The following is a 23,689-nucleotide window of genomic DNA, read 5'->3' on the forward strand; positions in this document are numbered from 1 at the left end:
ATAAAACTTCCTTGTAGTTCTAGTTATACAGAAAATATTTTTTTTGCATTTAGAAACTTAATTCCAGTTTTCCTTAAAATGAAATCAAAGCAGGAATTTTAGACTGAATTCATAGAAAGCATCCACAAAGCTGCTCATGAAGTATTTTAGACTTAGTAGACGACTAATGTTTGCAACATTGTCCATAAGTATTTCTTATACCTACAAACAACTACAGTGTTTCTATAACTTCATGTCATGTTCTTAACATGAGAACAAGAACAAGAGAGAGAAAAGGGATCTGAAAAACTACCTTCTTTTACAGAAAAAATACTCACAATTATATAGTTCCAGCTACTAATTCCTCGTACTCCCAAAAAATAATAGGTTTAGGATTTCCCACTCCTTTGCTATATGCATCTTCAAGCACTGCTGATATGGTAACTGTCTCTGCATTCTGCAACTTTCTGCTATCAGATTCTTTGGAAAGCACTACACCTTTAGTATCAGGACATCACAAAAACTGAAAAATCCACACACAGAGATCCAAAGCTCTTTAGTTCAAGCTCATAAAACATCTTCCTCATACCAACGTGGCTGGACACTGGTCCCTGGGCAAAGAGGACAAGGGTAAGAGATGCCTTCTGCCCCCACCCCTGCCCTGGTCTTTGATGGAAGCAAGAGCTCCAGGAAAGTTGTGTGTCCTACAAATCCCAGGAGGTTCTCTAGCATCCAGGGAACACAGCATAAGGATGTTACCACGCAGCTGCTCCAATAGAGGAGGGAAAAGAAGAAAGCGGCTTTCTCCAACAGTGAGATGAAATTAAATCAAAATGGGAATTAGAGCACTCTTATCCATCAAAAAGGACAGAGCCTTGGCTCACAGGCTAGGAGTTTTATTTTGCGACAGCAAGCCTTCAAGTACAAAACCTCACCCAGTAGTTTGAGTCAGTTTGAAAGCCTAGAAGCCATAGTCCAAATCGCCTGCTCAAAATGCTTCACTGTGCAACAGGACTGTGTGCATCACCTATACTTGCTTTTCCACTAACATTAACATCAGAAAGGTTACAAAACAAGTAAGTTAATGGAAGCTTATTATTTGGCTCACTTTTTGCTCAGCTCAAAAAAACTGGACTGGTGAAGAACAAGTACTTTGCAAACAGGAAGGCAGGGACTTCAAATGAGAGAATGGACAAGCACAATTGTTTTGTTTCAGATGTTATAAAAATGCTTATTTACAGGTTTAAAGACAAGCAGAGAAGGGTTTTCATTGGTTTTTTTGGCTTGTTTGTGTGGGGTTTTTTGTTTTGTTTTTCAACTTTCCTTCTTTGCAGACAAAACCTAGGATACATCTCACCTTAAAATATTCTTTTGCTGATTTATAGAAATACCCCTGAACTGTTCATCTGGCTTCAGACTAACAGTCTGGGAAGTTCTATTTAAAATAATTTTTTGAAGTTTAAGTAACTGTGCATAAGATATTGGAACTCAACTAGAGACTTTAATTTTCAATCTTTTTATAATCTACATTTTTCTTTTGCCAAGTTTAAGATGTCAAAAAGAAAAGTAGAACTAATATATAGTGTCTGTAATTAACTTGCTAGTCACAATTTGAATGTGACATGTCACTGTCCTGAAACCCATTATTAAAATGATCCCTCACTTGATTATAAACTTACCATTACCTGAATGAGAGAAAACTAATGAGGAAGTAAGTTGGTACCTTTATTTGCTTCAATTAGATCACAAAGATAAATATTCTTGAGAAGTACTTCTTTTTCAACACTTTCAAAAACTTCAAACCCTTCACTTTTACAGCTAAAGCACATTACTATGACCCGAAGGAGCAACAGTGAACCAAGCTGACGTGCTGTAAAAGTCAGTAGGGTTTTTTTAAGGGGTTTCCCCTCAGACACACACAGCTCTCTGGCAGAAAAGTCAGTGGTGCCCGCTCTGACACTTTATGCACTGACTCTATCATTACTCATTGAAAATTCCCCATTGAGACTGAATGCAATTTTTTCTATTACTTGCAAACTGGAAGTTTCCTCTGTCCCAAACCCAAGTACCTGAATTTGGTTAGATGTAAGAAGCTATCACAAACACACTAGAAAGTAGTCAGAGTGCTGCTGGGACAGCTGTTGATCACTTCTGGTTGCATTTAGTTCCACTAAAACAAGAAATCCAAAGAACAAAATTGTCAAATGCCACTGCAGCTGGAAGATTTGTCACTCCGCTAGTTACAGCACAGTCTACAATCTGCTCGACCCCCAAACGCAATCTTTTTTTATTGCGTCAGTACAGAAAACAGCATATAACTTTACTTCCACTCCACCATTTCACAAAACCTGTACCACCTGCTTCTCTGAAAGAGCCAAATTCTGCTGCAAGTCAGAAGCTCTGTGGTTTTTTTCATTTATACATTTGATCCAGTGGTGTTCATGTTTATTAAAAACTGGGGTTTTTTAGAAGGTCTTAAAAATACTTGGGAGATAGACGGATGCTGCAGAGGTGACCCTTCCTGGCGCTGGGCACTGCACGGGATGGCTTTCAGGAACCGCAGCAGAGATCTGACAGGAGGGCACCCCGGGCACTTCTGTGCTCTGCCATCAGAAACTTGTTGCCCCTCAGCCCAGGACAACACCTCCTGCCTTTGCAGAAGCCTGGCGTCAGCTCCAAGTAGCTTTGCATCAGCAGCCTGGCATCGATAGCGGCAAATTTTCAGGTTCACCACTACCCCAAGCACAGAAAAGCACATATGGCCAGACAGACCTGATGAGCACCCTTCCCTTATCTCAGGGTCAGAAGGTCTCTTCTGCATTTGTGAAGCTCCCATCAACTACTAAAACAGCTGGTCTCACTCCAATAAAAATGCAAAAGACAACATCGTACCTTCTTTGTCAAGTGGAAGACAGACATCTAACAAGCCACACGTAGCAGGGCAGTGCTTTTAGTTCCACAGAGCTCAAACTCATACCATGCAGATGGACTGGGAACAACGCAGACCAGTCAACGTAGTCCAAGGATACTAGAGACTGTGGCTTTAACATCCCTTAAGCATTACAGTCTCAATGAGCCATTGCTTGGCTCACCTCTGTGAAGCTGCATTAACACACTGTCTGAACAGTGGAGAAATCAACAGTGGTTTCACAAAGGAAACACGAACAATCAAACAGAAGGGTGACCACTGAACAGGTTGGTTCTGGCAAATTAAAGGGAACTGTTGACGTGCAGGTATACATGATCTCAGAAAATCAAGTATTCCTACTGTAAGAAGAAAATAAGTCGTTCCTGGTTTTGCTTTTGCAACAGACAGCAACTTCCAAAAAGGATGGAGGAGAAGGTCACCTGCAGATTTTAAAGAGCAAGGCACAAAGGGCAGTTGCAAGCACATCAATGCCTTGCACAGTCTGAGGAAGCTTCAAGACCACAGTTTGACAAGCTGAAACAAAACATTGCGTAGCTTAAATCTATTTTGTAAATAAAACCACACTTCCATGTTGAAGCGGGTTAACATATTTCATTAGTCAGGTAAGGACACCACATTGAGAGCTCTCCTGTCTGTTTCATGAAGACAGACGTTACTGTCATAGCCTATGGCCACACAAAACAATCACCAACACATGCATTTCTACATAGTCCAAAGGCATCACTGGACATTGGCTTAGACTAGAAGTTAAGTCACATAGCAAAGCAGTGGAAGTCATGGACGCTTGCTTCCAACACTTAGCGGCAACACCAGGTTTCTGTCTGGTTTGGGGATTTTTGTTTGTTTGGGTTTTTTTAATTTAATTTTTTTAAAAAAAATTCTCTCAACTCTTGAGCTGGCAAAAGTTCAGGTTCTCTTCTGACACATTTTGTACTCCTTCCCCCTTCCTCCTAGATCCCACGAGGAATTTTACCACCTATGGGCTGTGGACCTCAGAGATCCGAGGGCTGGTTGTAGTGGCTATGCGCAGCGTAGCTGAGAGAAGTTCATATCTGCTATACAGCCATCTCCATGTATTCCTAAAGGTGTTCGTAGTCTATCACAACTCATTGGAGGTCACACAGTTAGAAGACCCCCCAATCACTAATCTAGCATGAATTCCCTCTGCACACTCCCACTGCAGTCCCAGACACGAAGCCGCTTCAAGTCTTCAGTGTCCTCCCCACTGCAGTGTTTCTTCTACCACACATTTAAAAAACAGGATATTACCAGGAACAAATACCTCCTGGGTATGAAACCCAAACCTACTGATGAATAAGAACGCACACCGATTACTGAATATTAGCAAGAGGCTGATACGAAGGGGCAAGAAGAAAGTTTCCTATAAGTATGCAGTCACTCAAGTACTTAACAAATCATCTTAGCTTGCAATAGTAAACTAAACCAGCAACCATTTGGGGTGCAACAACCAATATCCACAAATCAAAGTTAGGGATAACGAGCTGATGCTATGCTGCCTGCAAGAATGCTACAGGTCCACAAAAGTCCCATACTCGAAAAGCAAAAAAAAAAATCCTATAGTTGGGATGTAATAAACATCGCTTCAACGTAAACTTGCCTTTCTGTAGATTTCTACAGATTTGGACAGAGGAACAGTTACTTGCCAAGAAAAGGAAAGGTGAGCTGAGAGGGTAGCATGTGAAAGTTTCCCAGACCAAAAATCTGCTGAATCTACACACAAAACCACTGACACACAGTAACATTGACACCAGATTCTTAACTCAGACCACATCCAAAAGGATGACAGCTGCTATATGCAGTCAGATGAAGGCTACAGATTTAATTCTACATCCAATGCAACAAAGGACTGAGGAACACCTACCTAGAAGCCAGCAGTACGTCATTATAACCCTCTACTTCAGAGTACATAGTTGAGGTTGGCCTCCTGGTTGCTGCTCACATTGGGTAACTATGAGTTCAGTAAGGGAACTATGTGAGCAAATAAGTGAAAGTGCTGCATGAATAGCTATCCACTACTCACATAACAGCCTGACTCTATTACTAAGTGCAACAAAAAAACCTGACACCCAATAAAAGGTGTCCCAAGAAATGTTGATTTGGATTCGTTTCTTACACATGCATTCAATCCCCTATTAGACTTTATAGCAAGGTGGCTGTTTGCAAGGATAGTTTTAATATATCTTCCCTCCCCCTCCAGTTAATGGTGGGCTACAGTTTTCAGAGTGATTTCCTGTTTGCATTATATTCTAAAAATCTTGCTCATTTGCTCCACTAAAAGGCATGTGCCTGGAAGTGGTTTTGATGGCTTTCAGTCACATCCCCCCTTTTTGATTGCCACAACATCCAAAGCGTCTGAAAATAAGAGAGCTATTTCAAGTTACATTCCCTTCCTTTGCTGCCCACATCTACTTGGCTACCGATTTGGGACACAGGATCAGAGGGAGCTTCAGGCTTTAGAATAACACAAAAAACTTAAAAAAGGAAATACATTAACACAACTTCTCACTTCCCCCTGCTCAGCAGATTTGGCTCGGTTGATGTTCACCTACATCCTACCTATCCTTCATGTCCTCACTGCTGCTTTCCAAGGCCTCAACTCAGCAGCCAGTACCTGACCCCCCACAACACCCAGAGTCTTGGAGCGAGCCCTGGCTGCTGGACGAGCTGGCAGTACGCAGGTGCGGTTGTGTTGGCTTCTCTTGCCCTCCCATAAGCCTGCGGCATTTCCCCTTGCTTCCTACAAGAGCTTCACCACTTGCCTTGGTTGTCTGTCTGCCTCTTTCTGCAGGAGACTTGGCAGCTGAGCTCATGTTGTCCCTTTTCCCCATACATCCAAGAAATAACTCTAGATTTTTCTGTAGCACTAGATGAAAGCAGGTGAGAGCTGTGAGAAGAGACACGGATGAGGCCTCAGTCTTGAATGGTCAGGTTCAAGACTGCGATCAAAACAGTCCCTGTGGAAAGGGAACGCAGAGGCAATGAAGCAACGTGCTTGTACAAGTAGCAACGAAGTAGAAGGCTTTTGTAGCAGTCGCAGCACCACCGCCTTTGTAAGGGTCTCAGCAGACCTGCTCATCAGAGAGGTAGCCCAAGAGCCACTTTCTACTTGTCTAGTGAACAAGATAAAATCCTGCATGCCTAAGCACAAGTGTGAGGAGAGATGTGCTGACTACCATCGCTTTATAAAATCAACTGGGTTGGAACTTGCCAGCCCCTTGGAAATAAGCACATCTTGTTTCCCTCCCTCCACGCAAAAGCCCGTTGCATAAAGTTAGGTCAACATGTGGTACGCATATGATTCAAGTGTATTATTTCCTGGCATCTAGCAGCAAGCCTAGAGGAGGATCGGCACCACTGATAATGTCGATTTTTCCCATGGCTGTCAAAAAAGAAAAGTCTGCTGATCTCTTGAGACATAAGCAGCAAGCCCCATCCCACTGATTACCTTTCCATCGGTTTCACTGCAGCTGCTTTTTTCTTTTTTTTTTTTCTGGGGGGGGAAGCAACAAAATCCAAGACATACACAGAGGTCTCTGACAGCAGCTACCTTTATAAAGTAAAAAAACTTAAAATGAATAACTATGTGCAGATTCAGAGTCCCTCAACTCCAAATCACTTAGTAGAATTTCCAAGAATGGGACAAAGATAATCAAAGGATGAGAAACAGCTTCCACCCAAAAATAACTAAGCAGGCTATGGCTCTTCAGCCTGGAAAAGAAATGGCTGAAGAATAAACATCCTTAAAATAAGGGAAGGGTCATGGAGCTAATACTCTTCGCTGTTCCGTCCAATACAGGAGCTGGGAGGCAGGTAGAAGTTGAAAGCATGTGAGATGAGATGGTTCTTCCTGCAACACACCCTAAAACAATGCAGCTCTTCACTGAAGTATATTGCAGATGCTAGGAGTTTGTGTTGGTTCAAGAACACGCTCGCAGAAACTCTGGATTAATTTCTCAAACACAAAGGCACCATTTCTAGGTCAGTAGGTTACAGGGCTGCAAGATACTGAAAGCCAGGAGACTGCTCTGCTGAGCTATCGCTATATCCTTGCCCTTATTCTTGTACCCTTCCCAAGGTACAGCAGAGGTGGGATACAGGACTATACATAAACTTTTCTTCTGACCCAGTGTTGCTGGGTTTATGTTCTTTATGCACAAATGGAGTAAGTGGATTAAGAAAAGAATCATTGAGGCCACTTGAAGTTTACATCTTTCTATTCCTTCGGCTACCATGAACAAGAGCTCATAACAATTCTCCTGTTATTGCCTGAGGAACAACTTATTTATGCATTTCCTTCAGTTCTTTTCAAATTATACATCTGGTAAGTCTGAATATACAATCCCTGCTAGCGACATCTTCTTTCAAGCAGGTAACTGAAATTAGTTCAGAACTTCTTCAACAGCAGAAGTAACTTGTTTCTTAATCGCATTAATTTTTTTTTTTTTTTTTTTTTTTTTACACACTTCAAGGGCATCTTTGTTTGTAAAAGCATATAACCTTACCAGCAGCTTCATATGTGCCAACAAAAGAGGTACTGACATCTAACTTCACCAGGAATTTTTGGGCTGCACTCCCAGCATCTAAAACTAGCACTTCCACAGAAGACTCAACACCAGGAAGAACTACTGGTTCCTTATTTCACAGAGACAAACTAAAGTGAGCAAGATTTAAGATACCAGGCCGCAGGAATAATTGATTAGGAGAGACTAAGTTTACATGCGGAAGACACAGAAAAGCTACGTCTGTAGCTTTGACAGGGATAAAAGTACCTTTTTATTACCAAAAAAATGTGTATTCTTCCACAGGTCAAAAACATACTTTGGGACTTTGATTACAACTTGCTAAACTGAGGTTGCAGCTACAATTTGCACCAAGTAGTCCCTTGGTGGTTTGTTTTTTATGCTATTAGAGTACCAGTGAGAAACAAGACCATGCAATTACATGTGAAATGAAGAAAGCAGCAGTGTGTCGGAGCTGCTTATTTCACTTCTGGGCTGTCTCACTTAAGTGTGCTTTGAACCATTGGTCAACATATTGTGTTTAAGGAAATTCAGCCAGCAATGGCATGCAGCCTAGAGTTCTATCTGCAGAGATGCAATACCATTCCCAGACATGTTTCCCCTCCTACTCATACATGTGACAGACTTGCAGAGATTCCATGTCCAGCTTAATTTCTAGTAATAATGCTATAATGAATAACTAACAGTTGGGCTCAGAGGATGGTACTCTACCTGGCCACACCCTACCAGTAACGAGTGGTTTGTCCCAGGGCTTGTCCTGCTTAATATATTTGTCAATGACCTGGAGGAGATGTTGCAGCACACCCTCTTCAAGTTTGAGGATGAGGCCAAACTGAGGTGAACAGTCAACATGCCAGAGGGCAGGGCTGCCACCCAGAGAAACCTAGGTAGGGCAGAGGAACGGGCCAGCAGCAACCTGATGAAATTTCACAAGGACAAATGCAAAGTCCTGCACTGGGGAAGGAATTGCCTGCACAGGCTAAGGCCTGCCTGGTTGGAGAGCAGCTCTGCTGAAAAGACCATGTGGAGTGTTGGTGGACAGCAAGCTGAACACGAGCCAGGTCTGTGTCCTGGCAGCAGCGAAGGTCAACGACAACTTCGGCTGTATTAACAGGAACGCAGGGTGGAAGAAATTTAATGAACGCTGAGTAAGAGGGGATACTCAATTACGTGTAGATACTGCATGCAGTTTTGGGACCTCCAGTACAAGACAGACATTGGGAACCTGGAATGAGTCCAGTGAAGGGCCACCAAGATGGCTGGGCCCTGGAGTACTTCTCCAGTGAGGAGAGGCTGAGGGACCTGGGCATGTTAAGCCCAAGAATAGACAGCTTTGAGGGGAGTATAGCAGCAGCCTGCCCCAGAGGTCACTGAGAAGATAGAGCCAGGCTCTTCCTAGAGGTGCAGGGTGGGAGGACAAGAGACAACAGGCTTAAGTTGACACAGCAGATGTCCTCACCAGGTATAAGGAAAACAATTCTCACCAATAGAATAATTAATCCTTAGAACTGATCACCCACAGAGGTTGCACAAACTGCATTCCTAGAGGTTTCCAAGACAGGACAAAACCCTAAGCAATGTGGTTTGAATTCAATACAGACCTTGCTTTGAGCAGAAAGCTGGACTACAGACCTCCTGAGATCCCTTCCAACCTGAATGGTTTTGTAATCCTGTGAAAGGACATGTCACAACGCTGGATAAAGAGGTTGCACCATGATTAAGTAAAAATTATAGCTAAGGGGTGCAAGACTTTGGCAACTGAGCCCTTGAACAAAGGTCTTCACAGACACCTTGCTATAATTGCAAATAAAAAGTAAGATTTTTGTGGCTGCTTTCCCAAAAAGCGTTTTGAACGAGGCAAGCTATGTGTGTCTTTTAAGATTTCTCAAGTTTTGGAGTCACTGCTAGTGACAGGGTAAACAAGTAACCATATTATTCTAGGCTTGTGAGCAACACACTGTTCCAACAGTGCCAAGGAACCCCGTGGTGCCAAAATTCTTGCACACTAACAGCTGTTTTAAGTACTAGAACATTACTGAAAAGTTAAGGGATCACAGGTTGTGCCTTCCTTCATCCTAGAAGACCAAAAACTAGTGGTGAAAATAACTTTTCTCATCTCAGTTATAGGACAATGGAACAAATTTGGATCGAACACTTGCATTGATGAGTCACACTGAAATTTTTTTTTTTTTGTTTTAAATTCATCACTTATCTATTTCTCCCACTGAATATCGGAAGGGAAATAAGATATAGATGCATAAATGCGGTCTCCAAAGACATAAGGCTTCTGCACATCTTAGTTGGAATGGCCACATTTAACACTTAAAACTTGCTGGGTTTCTGCACTTTGACATTAGAGCCCATCACAGCCAAAAGCAGTTCATAATCCAACACGGAGACCTAGACAACTCACTGAACCACAAAGCTGTGCGACTCAGATGAGACAACAGACTAAAAGTCTCGGGTCCAAGTGGATGCTTCCCTGCACTCCTCGTCCTGCCCCCTCCACAGCAGGGTTAACAGCTCACAAACCATGCCCCAAAGTCACTGCACCTTACTACTCAGCACATTCAGAGAAGCCAGCAGTTATTCCAGCTTGCTTAATATTCTAGTCGAAAAGCTGTGGCACTTCAGCACCTTCTTCAAAAGTTGCCCAGCCAACCTTCCTGCCTCTGCCATACGAGTCGAAGTGGCTGCCTGAACAACCACCCGACACCACATTTCCTGCAATACGAGCCCAGGACCTTCCACTTCGAGTTCTTTCAACTGATCACCTTGGACGCCTGGAGGAAGAAGAGCAACTTTCACACCCCTAAACTATGTCAATCAAGCCAGCTCTGACCTAGTGAGTCTTCCGATTTCTTTGAAACAGAGTACTAACATTACCTCTAGTTCTTGCAGTTAGAAGACCACCTTCTGTATCCTCTAGATGCTTAGCACAACAGAGCCCTGACCTCACCTCTAACTTCTCTGTTCCTTGCTTCAGCTGCTGCAATACAACTTTCCTAAAGAAAAAAGTTGCTTTAACTAACACAAAGCTACTTTTCCAAGCCTACAACTATAATAAAAACACAGCAAAGTATCTTCAGTGAGGGCATCTGGGGTATTAATTCTTAATTGGGGCAGATGTTTGATAAAAGCATCACTATCAACAACTTTTAACAGGATCCTGATTTAAGTAAAAAATGCTGTAGAACTCTCAGAGAAAATTTTTTTCCCTGTTAAGGGCTTTCTCCTTGTTTATAACAACTGTAAGACAATTATCAGCACTGCTGTAGCCAACACACTCATATGAAGAAATCATTCCAAGTGAGAAATATGCTTACTGCATGTTTATCCAAGGACCTTCACTCCCACACCCTGTATTTTAAACATCTGCAAAAGGTGTTTATTACCTCACATATACCTGTAAACATCACCTCCTGTAATTAAGCCAGGCAATTAAAATCCCAACATAAGCCAGTACCTTAAGTGCAAAATTGGGTGATCTGCCACAGACATGGTCATTTTCCTATATCGGATTGCCTCACCTGCTGCTAAGCCCAGCTAAACAATGGGAAACATGCACAGCTCAGGTAAAACACTTAATTCAGAGTGTGGTGTCCAGGTCAGATAGCAGAAAGGAAAGAAGACCATCCTCTCTTTTCCCTTTGGCAGCAGAGGAGCAAAGGCAGCTTCTGTGGTCCCCTGGGTATGGATCCAAGGCCAAGAGAGGCAGTGCTGCCCGGGGCTCCGCATTGCTCCAGGGGCTGCTCTAACCTCTGCCCCATAGTTAGGAATCAAAACAAGCAGGTGGTCAACATTCAACCTTTATTTGATGTGTATAATTCTTGACAAATCTCTCCAGTTTCTCATTGTAACAGAATTAACAGTTGATGGGGGGGGGGGAATCTCTATTCAGAAGGCTTTTGACACTGCCCCTACAACAGACTCGTAAGGTAAACACAGCCAACACTACAACAGCAGGTGAGAAGTCAGCCTTGTGATCACTGCCAGGTAATAGTCATTACCAGCCTACCAGCAAACCAAAGAGCTCTCTTTCATAGGGTTTGCAGGGACCACCACATTCAGTGTTGTGTCAGATTTGTGTTTAGTATAAACTTGAAGACAGCACAAGGCTGAAATGGAGTGCAAATGTTCCAGAGGACAAGATAAGAGCCTGGAGTGATCTTAAACTACAGAAACTGTACTGGAGAAGTCTCACGGGACATTCCCGGGTGAGACACTTAAGAACAATCAATTGCCTAGAAAGAAGAGTCCCAAGAAGAGATTGAAAGAACTTAAACTCTCTCCTCAACCCTCCTAAAACATCATGTGTCATCAAATATGTAAAAGACCGCTGCAGAGGATGGACTAACATGTTCTCCATTCTCCTGCTGAGTAGGACTAGTAGTAATTGGCAAAAACTACAGCTTAGTGCCTGATGTAGCACACTGAGGAAATGGAAAACAAAGATCCCTACCAGAGATTCCCACACCTAGCAGGCAGCAGCAGATAATTTGTGCATGCTTAGCATTCTGCTAGCATTTTTATAGTTATACATTATTTTTATAGCACTGCATTAAGTTAGGAATCTTGGAGGAGTCTTGAGGTGAAAGATCGTATTTCAATACACTTTACACCTCTTTACTGTTGATTCATCTTTCTTCTAGAATTCTTTTCATTGTAGCTCAACTCATTCCCATGTTTCCCATTTACATCTTGCTTTATGAGAAATATCCACTTTGTATAATCCTAATTTATTCTTAATTGCAGTGGTTTCATGTTTTTCTTTTCCTTTCCCTTTCTTAAAACCCACAAGTTCCACACCTGTCCTCTTCGTATGCTTGGTATTCTAGAATAAGCTGCATCATAAGCAGGTACCATTCAGCAAGATTAGTTTTTTACACTTGCATCTCTAGATTTAAAAAGCAAAACAACAAGCAACCAACAAACAACCCACCCCACACAGCTTAGCTGTTTTAATCAAAGAAATGACACAAGCTACCACAGATCCTCAGGACAAAGTTACATGCACTGTGACAAGATTTACTAACATTCACTCACAATCAGAATCAGTCTCAATTCTTTTAAAGAAACTGAAAGTTGTCTCTCTAGATTTAAAAAGCAAAACAACAAGCAACCAACAAACAACCCACCCCACACAGCTTAGCTGTTTTAATCAAAGAAATGACACAAGCTACCACAGATCCTCAGGACAAAGTTACATGCACTGTGACAAGATTTACTAACATTCACTCACAATCAGAATCAGTCTCAATTCTTTTAAAGAAACTGAAAGTTGTCTTACAAAGTATGCAGATGGCTGGAGGTGGCTCAGACCTTTCTTGCACTGACAGCAATCTCAATGCAGAACCTGCACTCACGTTGCAACTCTGATCCAAAAATCCTTCTCCATTGCTACTTTTTCTTGGAGAATCTAAAACATCAGAGGTCTCTGCATAACTATGAGACTTCGTTTTTCATTGCCATGAAAAAGTGAGGAAAAGCAAACCCTGTTTAGTAACATTCTTTTGCTTTCAGAAGAGCTAAAACAGATCTCCCTTCCCACACATCGCTGTCCCTGAAACCAACCTGTAAGTCTCACAGCAAACCTAGGAATACACATTCACAGTGTTTTTCTTGCTTCTCTGCTCAATCAACAGGTTCACACTCCACAGGCTGGGCTTTTGGTCTACCTTTTTTGTTACAAAGTTCATCAACACTGTATCTGTTTATCTGTTTATCTACTCCACACAAACCGATGAGGAAATAAGCCCACAGAAGTGGGAACTCTTCAACAGCTACCTAAACAGCAAGTGCTGTTTCTGGCACCATCTGTGTCCTGAAAGTCTGTTCTCTAGCACTTTATTCACTAAACACAGAAAAAATATTTGGAAAGAAAATATCCTGAAGCATCTTCTACACTGAGGAAGCTAGTTTTAAAGTGTTTTAAAAGAAAGAAAGAAAGAAAGAAAGAAAGAAAAAGGTGTGACATTTCACATAACTGTTCCTTCTCAGAAGAACTCTATTTGGATCCCTGTCGAGTTGAAGCAGAAACAAACTCTAGGTACACTTCAGTTTTAAATCACCACACCTAGACCTCCTTCTGAAGGCATATCGTTGTCTTGCAAATACATCTCCAGTGCTGAATACTCACAAGTGAAGGGAGAGATTACCCGCAGTTACAAATTAGGAGTCAAAACAGTATGTTACTCTTTCCTGAACCGCAATCTGTAATAGAGATCTATTTACTTTCTGGAGAGACCACAGAGCCAGGGTGCTCATTTCCAATGAGAAAGAGATGAGACTGGTATGTGTGGAGAATGGGAAAACGTGGTGTGCCAAATCCTTCACTTGTCATGATTCTTAGCATCAATCTGGACTTCGTGTTTGTTGAGTAGGGAGGGGGGGGATGTACCTATCTACTATCACTTTAAAAGGTGCACTAATAGTTTGAGGGCTTGCTCCACTAAACAAACTTTGTAACAAGTGAAATGAGTTTATTTAAAAAATAAAATCAGATCATGCACATGTCCTTCAAATTACTAAACTGATACAATAGCCTCTATATGCAATTTGTATGCAAGCAGAATAAAAGGAAGAAGACGCATTCCAGAAGAAATGATCCTTTTATGGAACACAGGCACTGATCCAGAGTCCTCAAACCCAGACTGTCCAGTGAGGGAAGGGAGGGGAAAATGCAGATGACCCCCTGGATGAGTAGAGAACATGATCCTGGATAAGCCCTTAACAGTCCAGACTCCAATTTTGGTCTAAGACAAGTCCTAAATTTTCTTAGTTCAGACAGAGGAGCTGCCTTCCCTCCACCTCCAGTTTCTCCCATCTGGGCAAGGAGCACAACAGCACCCAGCCCACAGGTACAGAAACCTGTAGAACCTTGCCAAAAATCTTATTGTGAAGTTCAAATTAACTACCAGGCAAGTTTTGTACAAACTTAACCTTGAATGCCTTGGAATACGTTAGAATTTTATCTTTCACAGCTGCACTTTAAGAGCGAGCTGTTCAGGATAGCAACCTTGTGGTTTTATTTCAATGTAGTAACTCAGCAGATTATAGTAGGTCATTATCTGACTTTCTTTTACCTCTTAGCCCTGAATATGGTCTCAAAGGGTTATCTTACCTTTTTTACTTATACCATGATGGTCCAATAAGTACACAGTGAACTCTTACATTACTGAGAGGAAACAACTACAAGCCCAATTGCTATGGCTGGTTGTAAGAGTCAGTATTTTGTTCAGTAACTTCAACCCACGTGAAGGAGAAAATCAGTTGGAACATTTTTCTCCAAAAAGGCAGCCAGAAAAGCAAACAGTTAATCTGAAGTTGCATACTTGGTTTATGAAAAGTCTTAGTAATAAATGTTTGTTACTCTGTGGCCATTTACACCTTCTGTTTATTTTCCAATCTATATGGAATAACTACAGGTCAAGTGTCCTATCTCACATGAGTCTTCAGGATAACCAGTTTCTTCCAAGGCGAAGTCAAGGTTTCCGTAACACTAAAGTTCAATGTTTTCTCTCTTCTATGCTACTAAAGGCACTAGATTTTAATAAATAGGTGCACATGCCTCTTAGAATTTCTTCCAAGGCAAAGTCAAGGTTTCCATAACACTAAGTTCAATGTTTTCTCTCTTCTATGCTACTAAAGGCACTAGATTTTAATAAATAGGTGCACATGCCTCTTAGAAAGATAAGAGGGTACACCAGTGAAACAGTTTCAAGGTTTTCACAGGAAACCCGTTTACTCCGGCGTTTCATGAATCTTAAGAGCCAGCTTCCATCTGCACGGAGAACAAAGCACCGATATATCAACAACGGGGCCCCTTCCTCAGCTGGCGTATCACAAAATATTCTCAATTCAAATTAAGCTTCAATTTATTCCCTTAACATTCTTCTGGTTTTGAAAATCAGGAGGCAATACCATTCTCTGGGGTGATCAGGAGCTACTACCAAACTCTGTTACCCTTCTCTCTACAAACACTCCAGCTACATTCCTGTGGGACCAGCATCCTTACTGCTCTTCCAGACCTGCTTTCTCCAAACCGGAAGAGCTGCATTTGAGAATATTATGGATGCCTTCCTTATAGTAAGAGATTTTGTGGGTGTTCTGTTATAAGCCAAGGACCATCTCCTCTGTTGGCTGTGGGTGTGCACAGGGATGCTCGCTGGGTCCCAGTCCCACATGGCACAGGGCTTACATACAAAAACACCTGCGAAGGACCAAACTAGAGGCATGCTCCCAGACTGCTAGGGGCAAACCTGTAGGCTTCCCATGTAAAATGCTTGTTTTCCATAAAGCACAAAGTTAAAACAAGACAATTATTTCAACAGAACTTAAGAAAATACTTTTGCAAAGAATGACAAAGTAGCCTTCCTAATAATGATTATACAAGGGAAAAAAATTTCACAAGAACATTAATCTTTCTTCCTTTTTTTTTCCCCCCCATGTATCCCTACATCACTGTAAAAAGAAGGGCGTTGCAGTGTACTAAGTGTGTTTTGTTTCAATCTGAACATACACGAGTGCTGATAGACTGAACTAACCTAGAGACCTCTTTCATCAGTTGTTTTTGGTTTGGTTTTAAGGATTTCACACCCATTAGAAGTTGTCAGTCTTGATTCAAGCAATTACCAAAGGAGTGATGAGGCAAGTAGATTGGCACAGAGGGACTATAAGAAACAATTTAAGTAAAATTGCTCCAGCTGCCACACACAAGCACACACACAACCCCCATCCCCTCAGAAAACATTACACAAGAACATTGCTTCAATATAAATCCTTCCCTGTATGTATAAACTTTTACTCTCCCCACCAAGCAACTGGTTGCAAGAAAGACTTATTTTGAGGAGGAGTCACCCAAAACTTTCTTACGGACCTCAAGGGAAGTTTTTGCAAGGTCTTTGAGCACCAAGATACCAGAGTCCATGGTAAGCTTGACATAAGACAATTCCCTGATGAATTTAATCACTAATTGCTGTGTTTTGTCATCAGCACTCTTTTGAGAACATATGAAACTTACCTGCTTAGTTCAGAAGTGACAGACCACCAGCACTCAAAGAAAAACTTTAGGAAGTTTGCGGACAAACCATACTTGGCAAGCAGCCCTGATGTTGCAAGAGAATGCAAAAGTATTGTAGAAGTTATTCCGGGCCTTCTAAATTCTGGGCCCAGACAAAGGGTCAGGTCTGTACAAGCAGCTTCAGGACATCTAGGTAAGGTTGAGACGATGTTAACAGGAGCAATTTTAACTCTTCCTTAGGAACTTTAGGAAGGCACAGTGGTTTAAAAAGGTGGGGCACAGAGGGAACATCTGAGACCAGATGTCCCCCCAGAAACTGCAGCAATGGAGTAGAGGGAAATCATTTAAGAATCAGGAAGCAGATGGGAAGCAGGGTAGATACCTGTAACATACAAGCAGTAATAGCTACGTAGGTGTAAGGAGGGACAAGCAGGTAGAAGCATTTTGATGTACTCTGTGCAACAGTGCTTACATCTGTGTTTATTCACATTTTTCTGAATCGTATGCCTCTGCTCTGTTACTCACTATTCCTACACAAAATCTTCAGAGGAAGTTTGTACCAAAAAGTAAGTTAATCCTCAAGTCGACCACCCTCAACCATTTCTATTGCTGCTCTTCCCAAAAGCTTGACAAAAAAGCACTTATGAATTTGAAATAAAAGGTATCAGGTGGGTAAGTTTCAACCGAGGGGAGCACAAGGTTCAGGAAGGACCAAGGAAATGCTGATACGGACAGCACACACCAGAAGGACAGACTGAAGCAAGGAGAGGTGGTGTCTGCTGACATCTTACAGAAACCCTGTAGCTGACAATCTAGGTTGGACATAGCAACACCTCCGCTCTTCTCCAAAGTTAGGAAGAGATCAGGTAGTGCAAAGAAAGAAGTAGCTGCAGATGGAAAGTCAGATGAAGAAGGCGGACCAAACCTGCTCAGAGAGCAGCACTACTGGAGCTTTTTCCTCAAACCCTCCACCCTCCAATCTTCCTCAGGCAAAAGGGTGACTTAGCACTACTAAAACGTGAAAACAATATTTTAAACACATACAATGTAGAAAAACAATAAAGAAAACAGATCTGTTCTCACAGCAGCCCATCTACTGCAAAAATTATAACACTATTTGCAGAGTGTAAACAGCAAGTATACAATGTATCGGTGAGAGCCAATAACTGTAATAGCATGAGCAAACAGTTTGCCATAATGCCACCACTATAGAGGAGCAAGGAAAAACAAACCAAACCAACCAAACAAAAAAATCAAAGAAAAAGGATCAGCATTAAATTTCTGCTTTTGTAAAGGTTTTGGCCAAGTATTTAAATAAAAACTTGTGCTAAGTTTACTGAATTCATACACCAGACACCATCAAGGTCCAAAACGGATGAGCTTTCAGTCAAAGAGAGTGACTGCATCAGGAAGTCAGCATTCACCAAAGAATCCATTTCAACATTTTTTATGGTTAACTCGGAGAGCAGAAATGAAGGCAGTTATCTGAATTGCTTAGAAGGCTCTATTGTTCCCTCTTCCAAAGGATTTTTCCCCAGAACAGAATGGGTGGTGTGTGCAAAGCAAGTGAAAGGTGGGGGAAGGGGAAAAGTCTTGTGGGTAAAGAGAGAAACAGAAACACAGTTTTAAGCACAGATACCAATTTTTAAAGTAACTTCCTACCTCCCACTGCAAGTGAGGCGGGATATTTCTGATCTGAAGCTTCCGACTCCTGCAGATAAATTAAAGAAAATAGTTTTTAAAAAAAGAGAAAGAAAACATTATTTAAGATAGACTATACATAGCAGTGTCGTACATTTAAGCATCTGTCATACTAAGAGGGGCAAAACCAAACACACAACTCAAAAAAACCCAACAGATCGCTGGGGGGGGAATGTCAGGTCAAAACTATTTCAAGTCCAAAGAGCTGTTACAGAAATACTTGTTACGCTTTTGACAGCTGTTACATTTCATGAAGTCTCCACTTTTCTTGAAGACTATTTCTATTTCAGCTTTAAGGCCTTCAGTATCTAATTCTCTCCATTACAAATGGCTGTGATAATCCCATGTATTTGTACTGCTTTCCCCTCCACACACTTTAAGATTTTTTTTTTTTTTTTTTAAATTCACCAAAATACTTCAGGTTTCTACATCCCTTCAAGGAAGAGAATATAAATTTGAATAAATACATTTACTTTGATATTAAGCTTTTCATTAGCCTAATGATGGACTGTTTTCCAACATTTATGTTGCTGCAGTTCTCCATCCCTGATCAGGAGGAGGAGGGGGTAAGAATCAATAAATTAATTGTATTTTCACCCCAAACTTACATCAGTTTTCACTTATCTAGTAAACAAAACATTTGCTTTGAAGTGCTACTGCAAAGCCTGGCAGTGTGCTGGCTGCCTTCACAGCCAAGTCCTTTGTCTCCTCCCTTCCCCCAAAGTGAGAGAACAAATAAATGCCAGAGATGCCACAAAACCCTTGGGATTTACAAGAATGTGTAGATTAACAGTTTCAGCTGGGCTCAGGTGGGCTGTTGGGTCAGTCTGGCTAGCCTGGGAAGATCTGGGGAAAGGAGAGGGGACAGCACAGAGCAGTCTACCTTAGGTCTCAACTACATTTTGGTTCACCAAAGCAGCTAAAATAAGTGTCTTGAGTTCAAACAATCAGTTTTAGTTAGTGTTTTAGTTGCTCAATACTGACCTCTCACAGAAAAACGCTTTGCATTTTAAGGACTTTTTGAAGTTTATTGAACTTACACAGGCCAGTAAAACGTTGCAACAAAACAAGTTTTCGAGATGTTCCCATCTAGCAATAAAATTGAAAGCTTTTATTTTGCCCTTCAGATCCTTTTAAAATACACTCCTTTCCCTAACACCACCACCCACCCAGGCCTGCAGCGAGTGTTTTATATCTCGAAACGCTCTTCTCGACAGGCTTTGTTCGGGCACAGCCGGAGCTCACAGCACAAAGCCACCTTGCCCAACTTCTCCTCCGGTGGAGGTGTCCCCTCCAACACTACAGCAACCGTGAGACCAAGCAACCTGCACACTTTCTCCAGAAAAGATGAACGGGTCTTGGTTGTGCAGCATTTCTCAGCTGCTTTCACTCCCTCTCGAGCAAGTAAGAGCCGATTACAGCATTCGATCATATAAATAGACGAGGAAGGAAGAAGGAAAACCCAAACCACACACAGCCCCATTTAAGCTTTCATTTCCAATAAAGCAAAGAAAAAGTCAGGAGCTGCTTCACTCCAATAGGGAGGGGGGCAAATTTCCTTGAGGTCTGCAAAGATTTCCTTAAACTGTGATCTTGGCTAGCAATACTGCTACAAAACAATCACCCTAAAGTAGCGATACACTGCTCTGAAATATCAAAATAAACTCACACAGCAATTTGAAACTTGAAAGTCGGATCCTAAAGTAGAGCATAAAAGAGGAAGTCCATTCGATATTAAAAATACTGGGAAATTTTAATGCAGAAAAATACCAAACCACAAAATTGGCAGCCAATATGCTATTCAATGTGCTTCAAACTGTGTCGTGCCATTAGTCTCTCACACTTGTAGATTCAAATTAAAATTCATGAGAGTTTCGTAGCAAGGAGTGCCACTCGCAGCAGGATCCGAGCACACAACGGCCCAGCCAGGCACCGACACCAACACCAGGTCTCACCCCAGCTCCGCACCGAGCCAGGCAACAAATGCTCACGCTGAGCGGTCTATGTCCACTTCGTGAGGAGAGAAGAAAAAGTCCTTTCCAGAAGCACACAGACAAGTTTCACACACAGACCTGCCACCTCATGTTTCATTTCAGAAGGAAAACATACGTATCTTCTCCTTTACTGCCCAACACCTGAGATACGGACAAAAAAAAAGCAATCTTTACACATTTACTCAACAATAAAGGAGATAACACAGGGTTTAGAGGTTTTGGTTTTTTCTTCCCACATGACTTTGAGGGACTGAAGAGTTGGATGGAATTTAAAACTTTTGCTAGCCAACACTTGTAGCACAGAAATAACTTGAAGATCCTGAAAGGAGGAGGAAGGGAGAGGAGCAAGGGAGAAATGCTGCCTTAAAATTACCAGGTCCTCTACCACATGCATAGAGAGCCAAAGGAAATGGCAAGCCAAGTACAAAACGGGTACAGTCCCGCTGTGCACCTCAATTTATGGCAATAGTGAGACACCTATTGTACAAAACTGAAAGGTCACTTCAAAAACACAGGAATAGCTATAGGAACCATTTAATGTGAAACGATTTACACCTTCGTTAGTTGCTTGGCTGCACTGCAAATAATTTTAACTTCTGACACAACACACAAGAAGTTTGAAGTCTGGTGTTTATTGATGCATGTGAAATTAAAGTAAATTTGGTTTACAATATTACTGTATCACAATTAGCAATAGGGGAAAAAATTGAATAAAGCTTTCATGGCTAAGGGAGGAATCACACAGAACCAGTGTAAGATAAAAGGTCATGAGCATCTTTGAGATTTCTCCATTTCAGTTACAATCTGCTCCTATAAAAAAAAAAAATCTACATATATTTCTTTAAATTACCTAAAAACACACAAAGCTTGTAACCCCTATCCCCTCTGCCCTGCTCAGCACACAGAAAGAACAGATAGAAACGACAGAAGCGTTTTTTGTGTTCACAGGAGCAGAAGGAGCACTGGGCGAGCAGACAGAGACCGAATCCCTCTCACCCTGCGATAACTTGCGTGGCTCCTGCTCGGAGAGATCGCTCCTCCCGCCCTTCTCCGGCACTTTGGCAGCCCCGTACAGCTCCTCGCTGCGGGGCAGCATCAGCGATTTGCAGTCATCTCTGCTGCATGCACACGAATCCACAGAGAATCAGCTCTCCACTTCCTCACCAAAAATTCCAAACCAAATGTAAATGGATAGCAAAGAGTAAGGGACAAATCTGGGTCTGACTGAATTTACCGGAGCAACAATATCTTCCGTGAGGATGGGTTCTGACTTCAGAAAGCACGCTTTTGCACAGGGACAAAACTCTACCCAATAGGTGGGGAAAGGAAAGAGGAAAAGCATGGGAGCATCTTCCTGGAAATTCTCTCCCATCTCAGACAACATCAGCTCTTCTAGGGTGCTTTCCCTCTTTCTCGTAGCAAAGTACAGTGTATGCAAAGCTCCTGTAGCTATCACATTCCAGCATAAACCTACAGCGGGTTTTGGTTTATTCTGTTTTGAAGTAATCTTAAGTCTTGTTACTTTACAACTGCTTGCAGTCATACCAGGTGTGTAAGACAAGAAATAGTCCTTTCAAATTACATGAAGGTATTTTATTACAATAGTTTCATTTAATATAGAGCTCACCTAGTCTTAATAAATCCTCAGTAAAACATTGCCAGCATCTCTTTTCAATGTGACTCATGTAAGCCTTGTGTACGCACTTTTTCCAGATTAAGCAGATTTCTTAATTCATTTCTTCCATTCCAAATAGCCATCACAAACAGATGTCAACTGAAAAAAGTCTGAGCAAGTTATGTTTGTGCTCTTTATCATATGAAGGTTTTTGAAAGCTACCTGCAATTCACAGTATGTGAACAGGTATTCCTACTTGTTTCTTTTTCAGAGACACTCAAAACACCTTTTACCGGGCAAGAAGAAAACAGATTTCTCTCGTGGTCCCTGGCTCTGGCAGCTACGCGTGATGCCCCTACAAACCCACCCACCAAAACAATCCTTTCTCTCCCTGAGCTCCAAAGAGCTGCTTAAAGACAAAACCCCATCATTTCTCAAGCTTACTTCACTGACAACACAAACTTAACGTAGACAGTCGGAGATTAAAAAAACACCACACAACAAAAGAAAACCTACTGCAGACTGTGACTAATGCCATACAGTGAGAAGCAACTTCTGTATAAGAAGTCCTGACGTGAACATCCATAGAAACAAACTCAGCAACTCCTATAGCCAAATGGAAAACTGCCGGTAATCAGCTGAATTTATAGGGGAAAGGGAAGAGATGTCTTATTGTTTACTCCGCAGCCAGCCAAATAAAAACAGGCAAGGAAAACCCAACACAAAAAGCTACCCACACACACAAAGTTTATTAGCTTCTCCCCCTCAGGTTGCTTCAAGTAGCCAATGCTTGATCACAACAGACTGAATCAGTGTTTTAATGCTCTTCTAGTGGGAAGAGGGGGAAGCAGGTTTATAGGACAAAAAAAAAAAATCCTTAACTCTCAATTCATATTAGTGTGGTTAGGGAAACAAGCAGAAGCAGTTCTTTAGCTACAAGATGAGGGAAGGGGGTTCTCCTTATTTTCTTCATGGTAAATGTAGGTAATGATGCAGATTAAGCCACTGGAGTAGCTTGTCCTGTAAGAGGTGCTGCAGTCTCTGCCTGCCTCCTGACTTCATGCTGAAACTCCATGGGTTTAAACAGTCTTTTCAGTCTTTTTAAGTTGTTCACATTTGATTCCTGAAAGCACCTAACACATAGTAATACACCCATCCAAATAAAGCTTTTTGAGTGTGCATTCTAAGCCATCTTTTTACATATATAAAATTATGTATGTTTATACGCACACAATTATATATCTGTTTGCTTATTCCTAACAAGTAGTTCTGATAAACACAAAAGCAAAGGGTCAGACTCCCTACCTAAAAAGAAGGTATACTGAATTTCTGTTAAAAAGCCACTCGAGTTCGGTAAAGTGATAAACAGGTTTTTGTATCACTTCTGTTAAAAGGTGATTAATTTCTAGTGTATACTACAAGGCACACTGATGACAGAGTTACTGTGTGTTATCAAATCAAGCCGTTAGTTTATGAAACAAAGTTCATCTTGATGCCTTACCTACAGAAGAAAGGAGAATGGTTTCAAATACTGACTTGTTAACAAACATCACCCCTTTTTGTTTTTCCACACTGATCTGGACAGCAGAATACTTGAAGAAGAAATGTTATTGCTCCAATTTCAGACCCAATTCAGCAGTTCAAGCATACAAAGCTTGGCTAAGCCAGAGGCAAACTGCAGCAATACTTCTCTTTGTGTTGCCTCATTATTTAATCCCAAACTTGGATTTAAAAGCACTCTGTACTACCACTCAGAATAAGGATTTCCTATGAAATTCAGACAAAGAAAATTTTTTCTCAAAGCTCACGCAAGGAATAATGGTTGGCTCCTAACTACACTTTTCCCCTTTCATCTTGCACATACAAGCCACCAAAGTAACCACTTTGGAGAGGTGTATTGTCTCGGCA

General features: G+C 41.6%; 1 protein-coding gene across 1 annotated transcript in view; it reads right to left on the bottom strand.

Annotated features, from left to right (window-relative positions):
* The window catches only part of IGF2BP3 (insulin-like growth factor 2 mRNA binding protein 3), a 93,727-nt gene extending 75,543 nt beyond the window's left edge, over window positions 1-18,184 (bottom strand). The window contains exon 1 of the mRNA XM_009709810.1: window positions 18,134-18,184. The gene's annotated coding sequence lies outside the window, so the exon portion shown is untranslated. The remainder of the gene's footprint in view (window positions 1-18,133) is intronic.
* Between the last annotated feature and the right edge of the window lie 5,505 nt (window positions 18,185-23,689).

The sequence above is a fragment of the Cariama cristata genome, unplaced genomic scaffold (genome assembly GCF_000690535.1).
Source record: "Cariama cristata isolate BGI_N322 unplaced genomic scaffold, ASM69053v1 scaffold8271, whole genome shotgun sequence".
Lineage (NCBI taxonomy): Eukaryota > Metazoa > Chordata > Aves > Cariamiformes > Cariamidae > Cariama > Cariama cristata.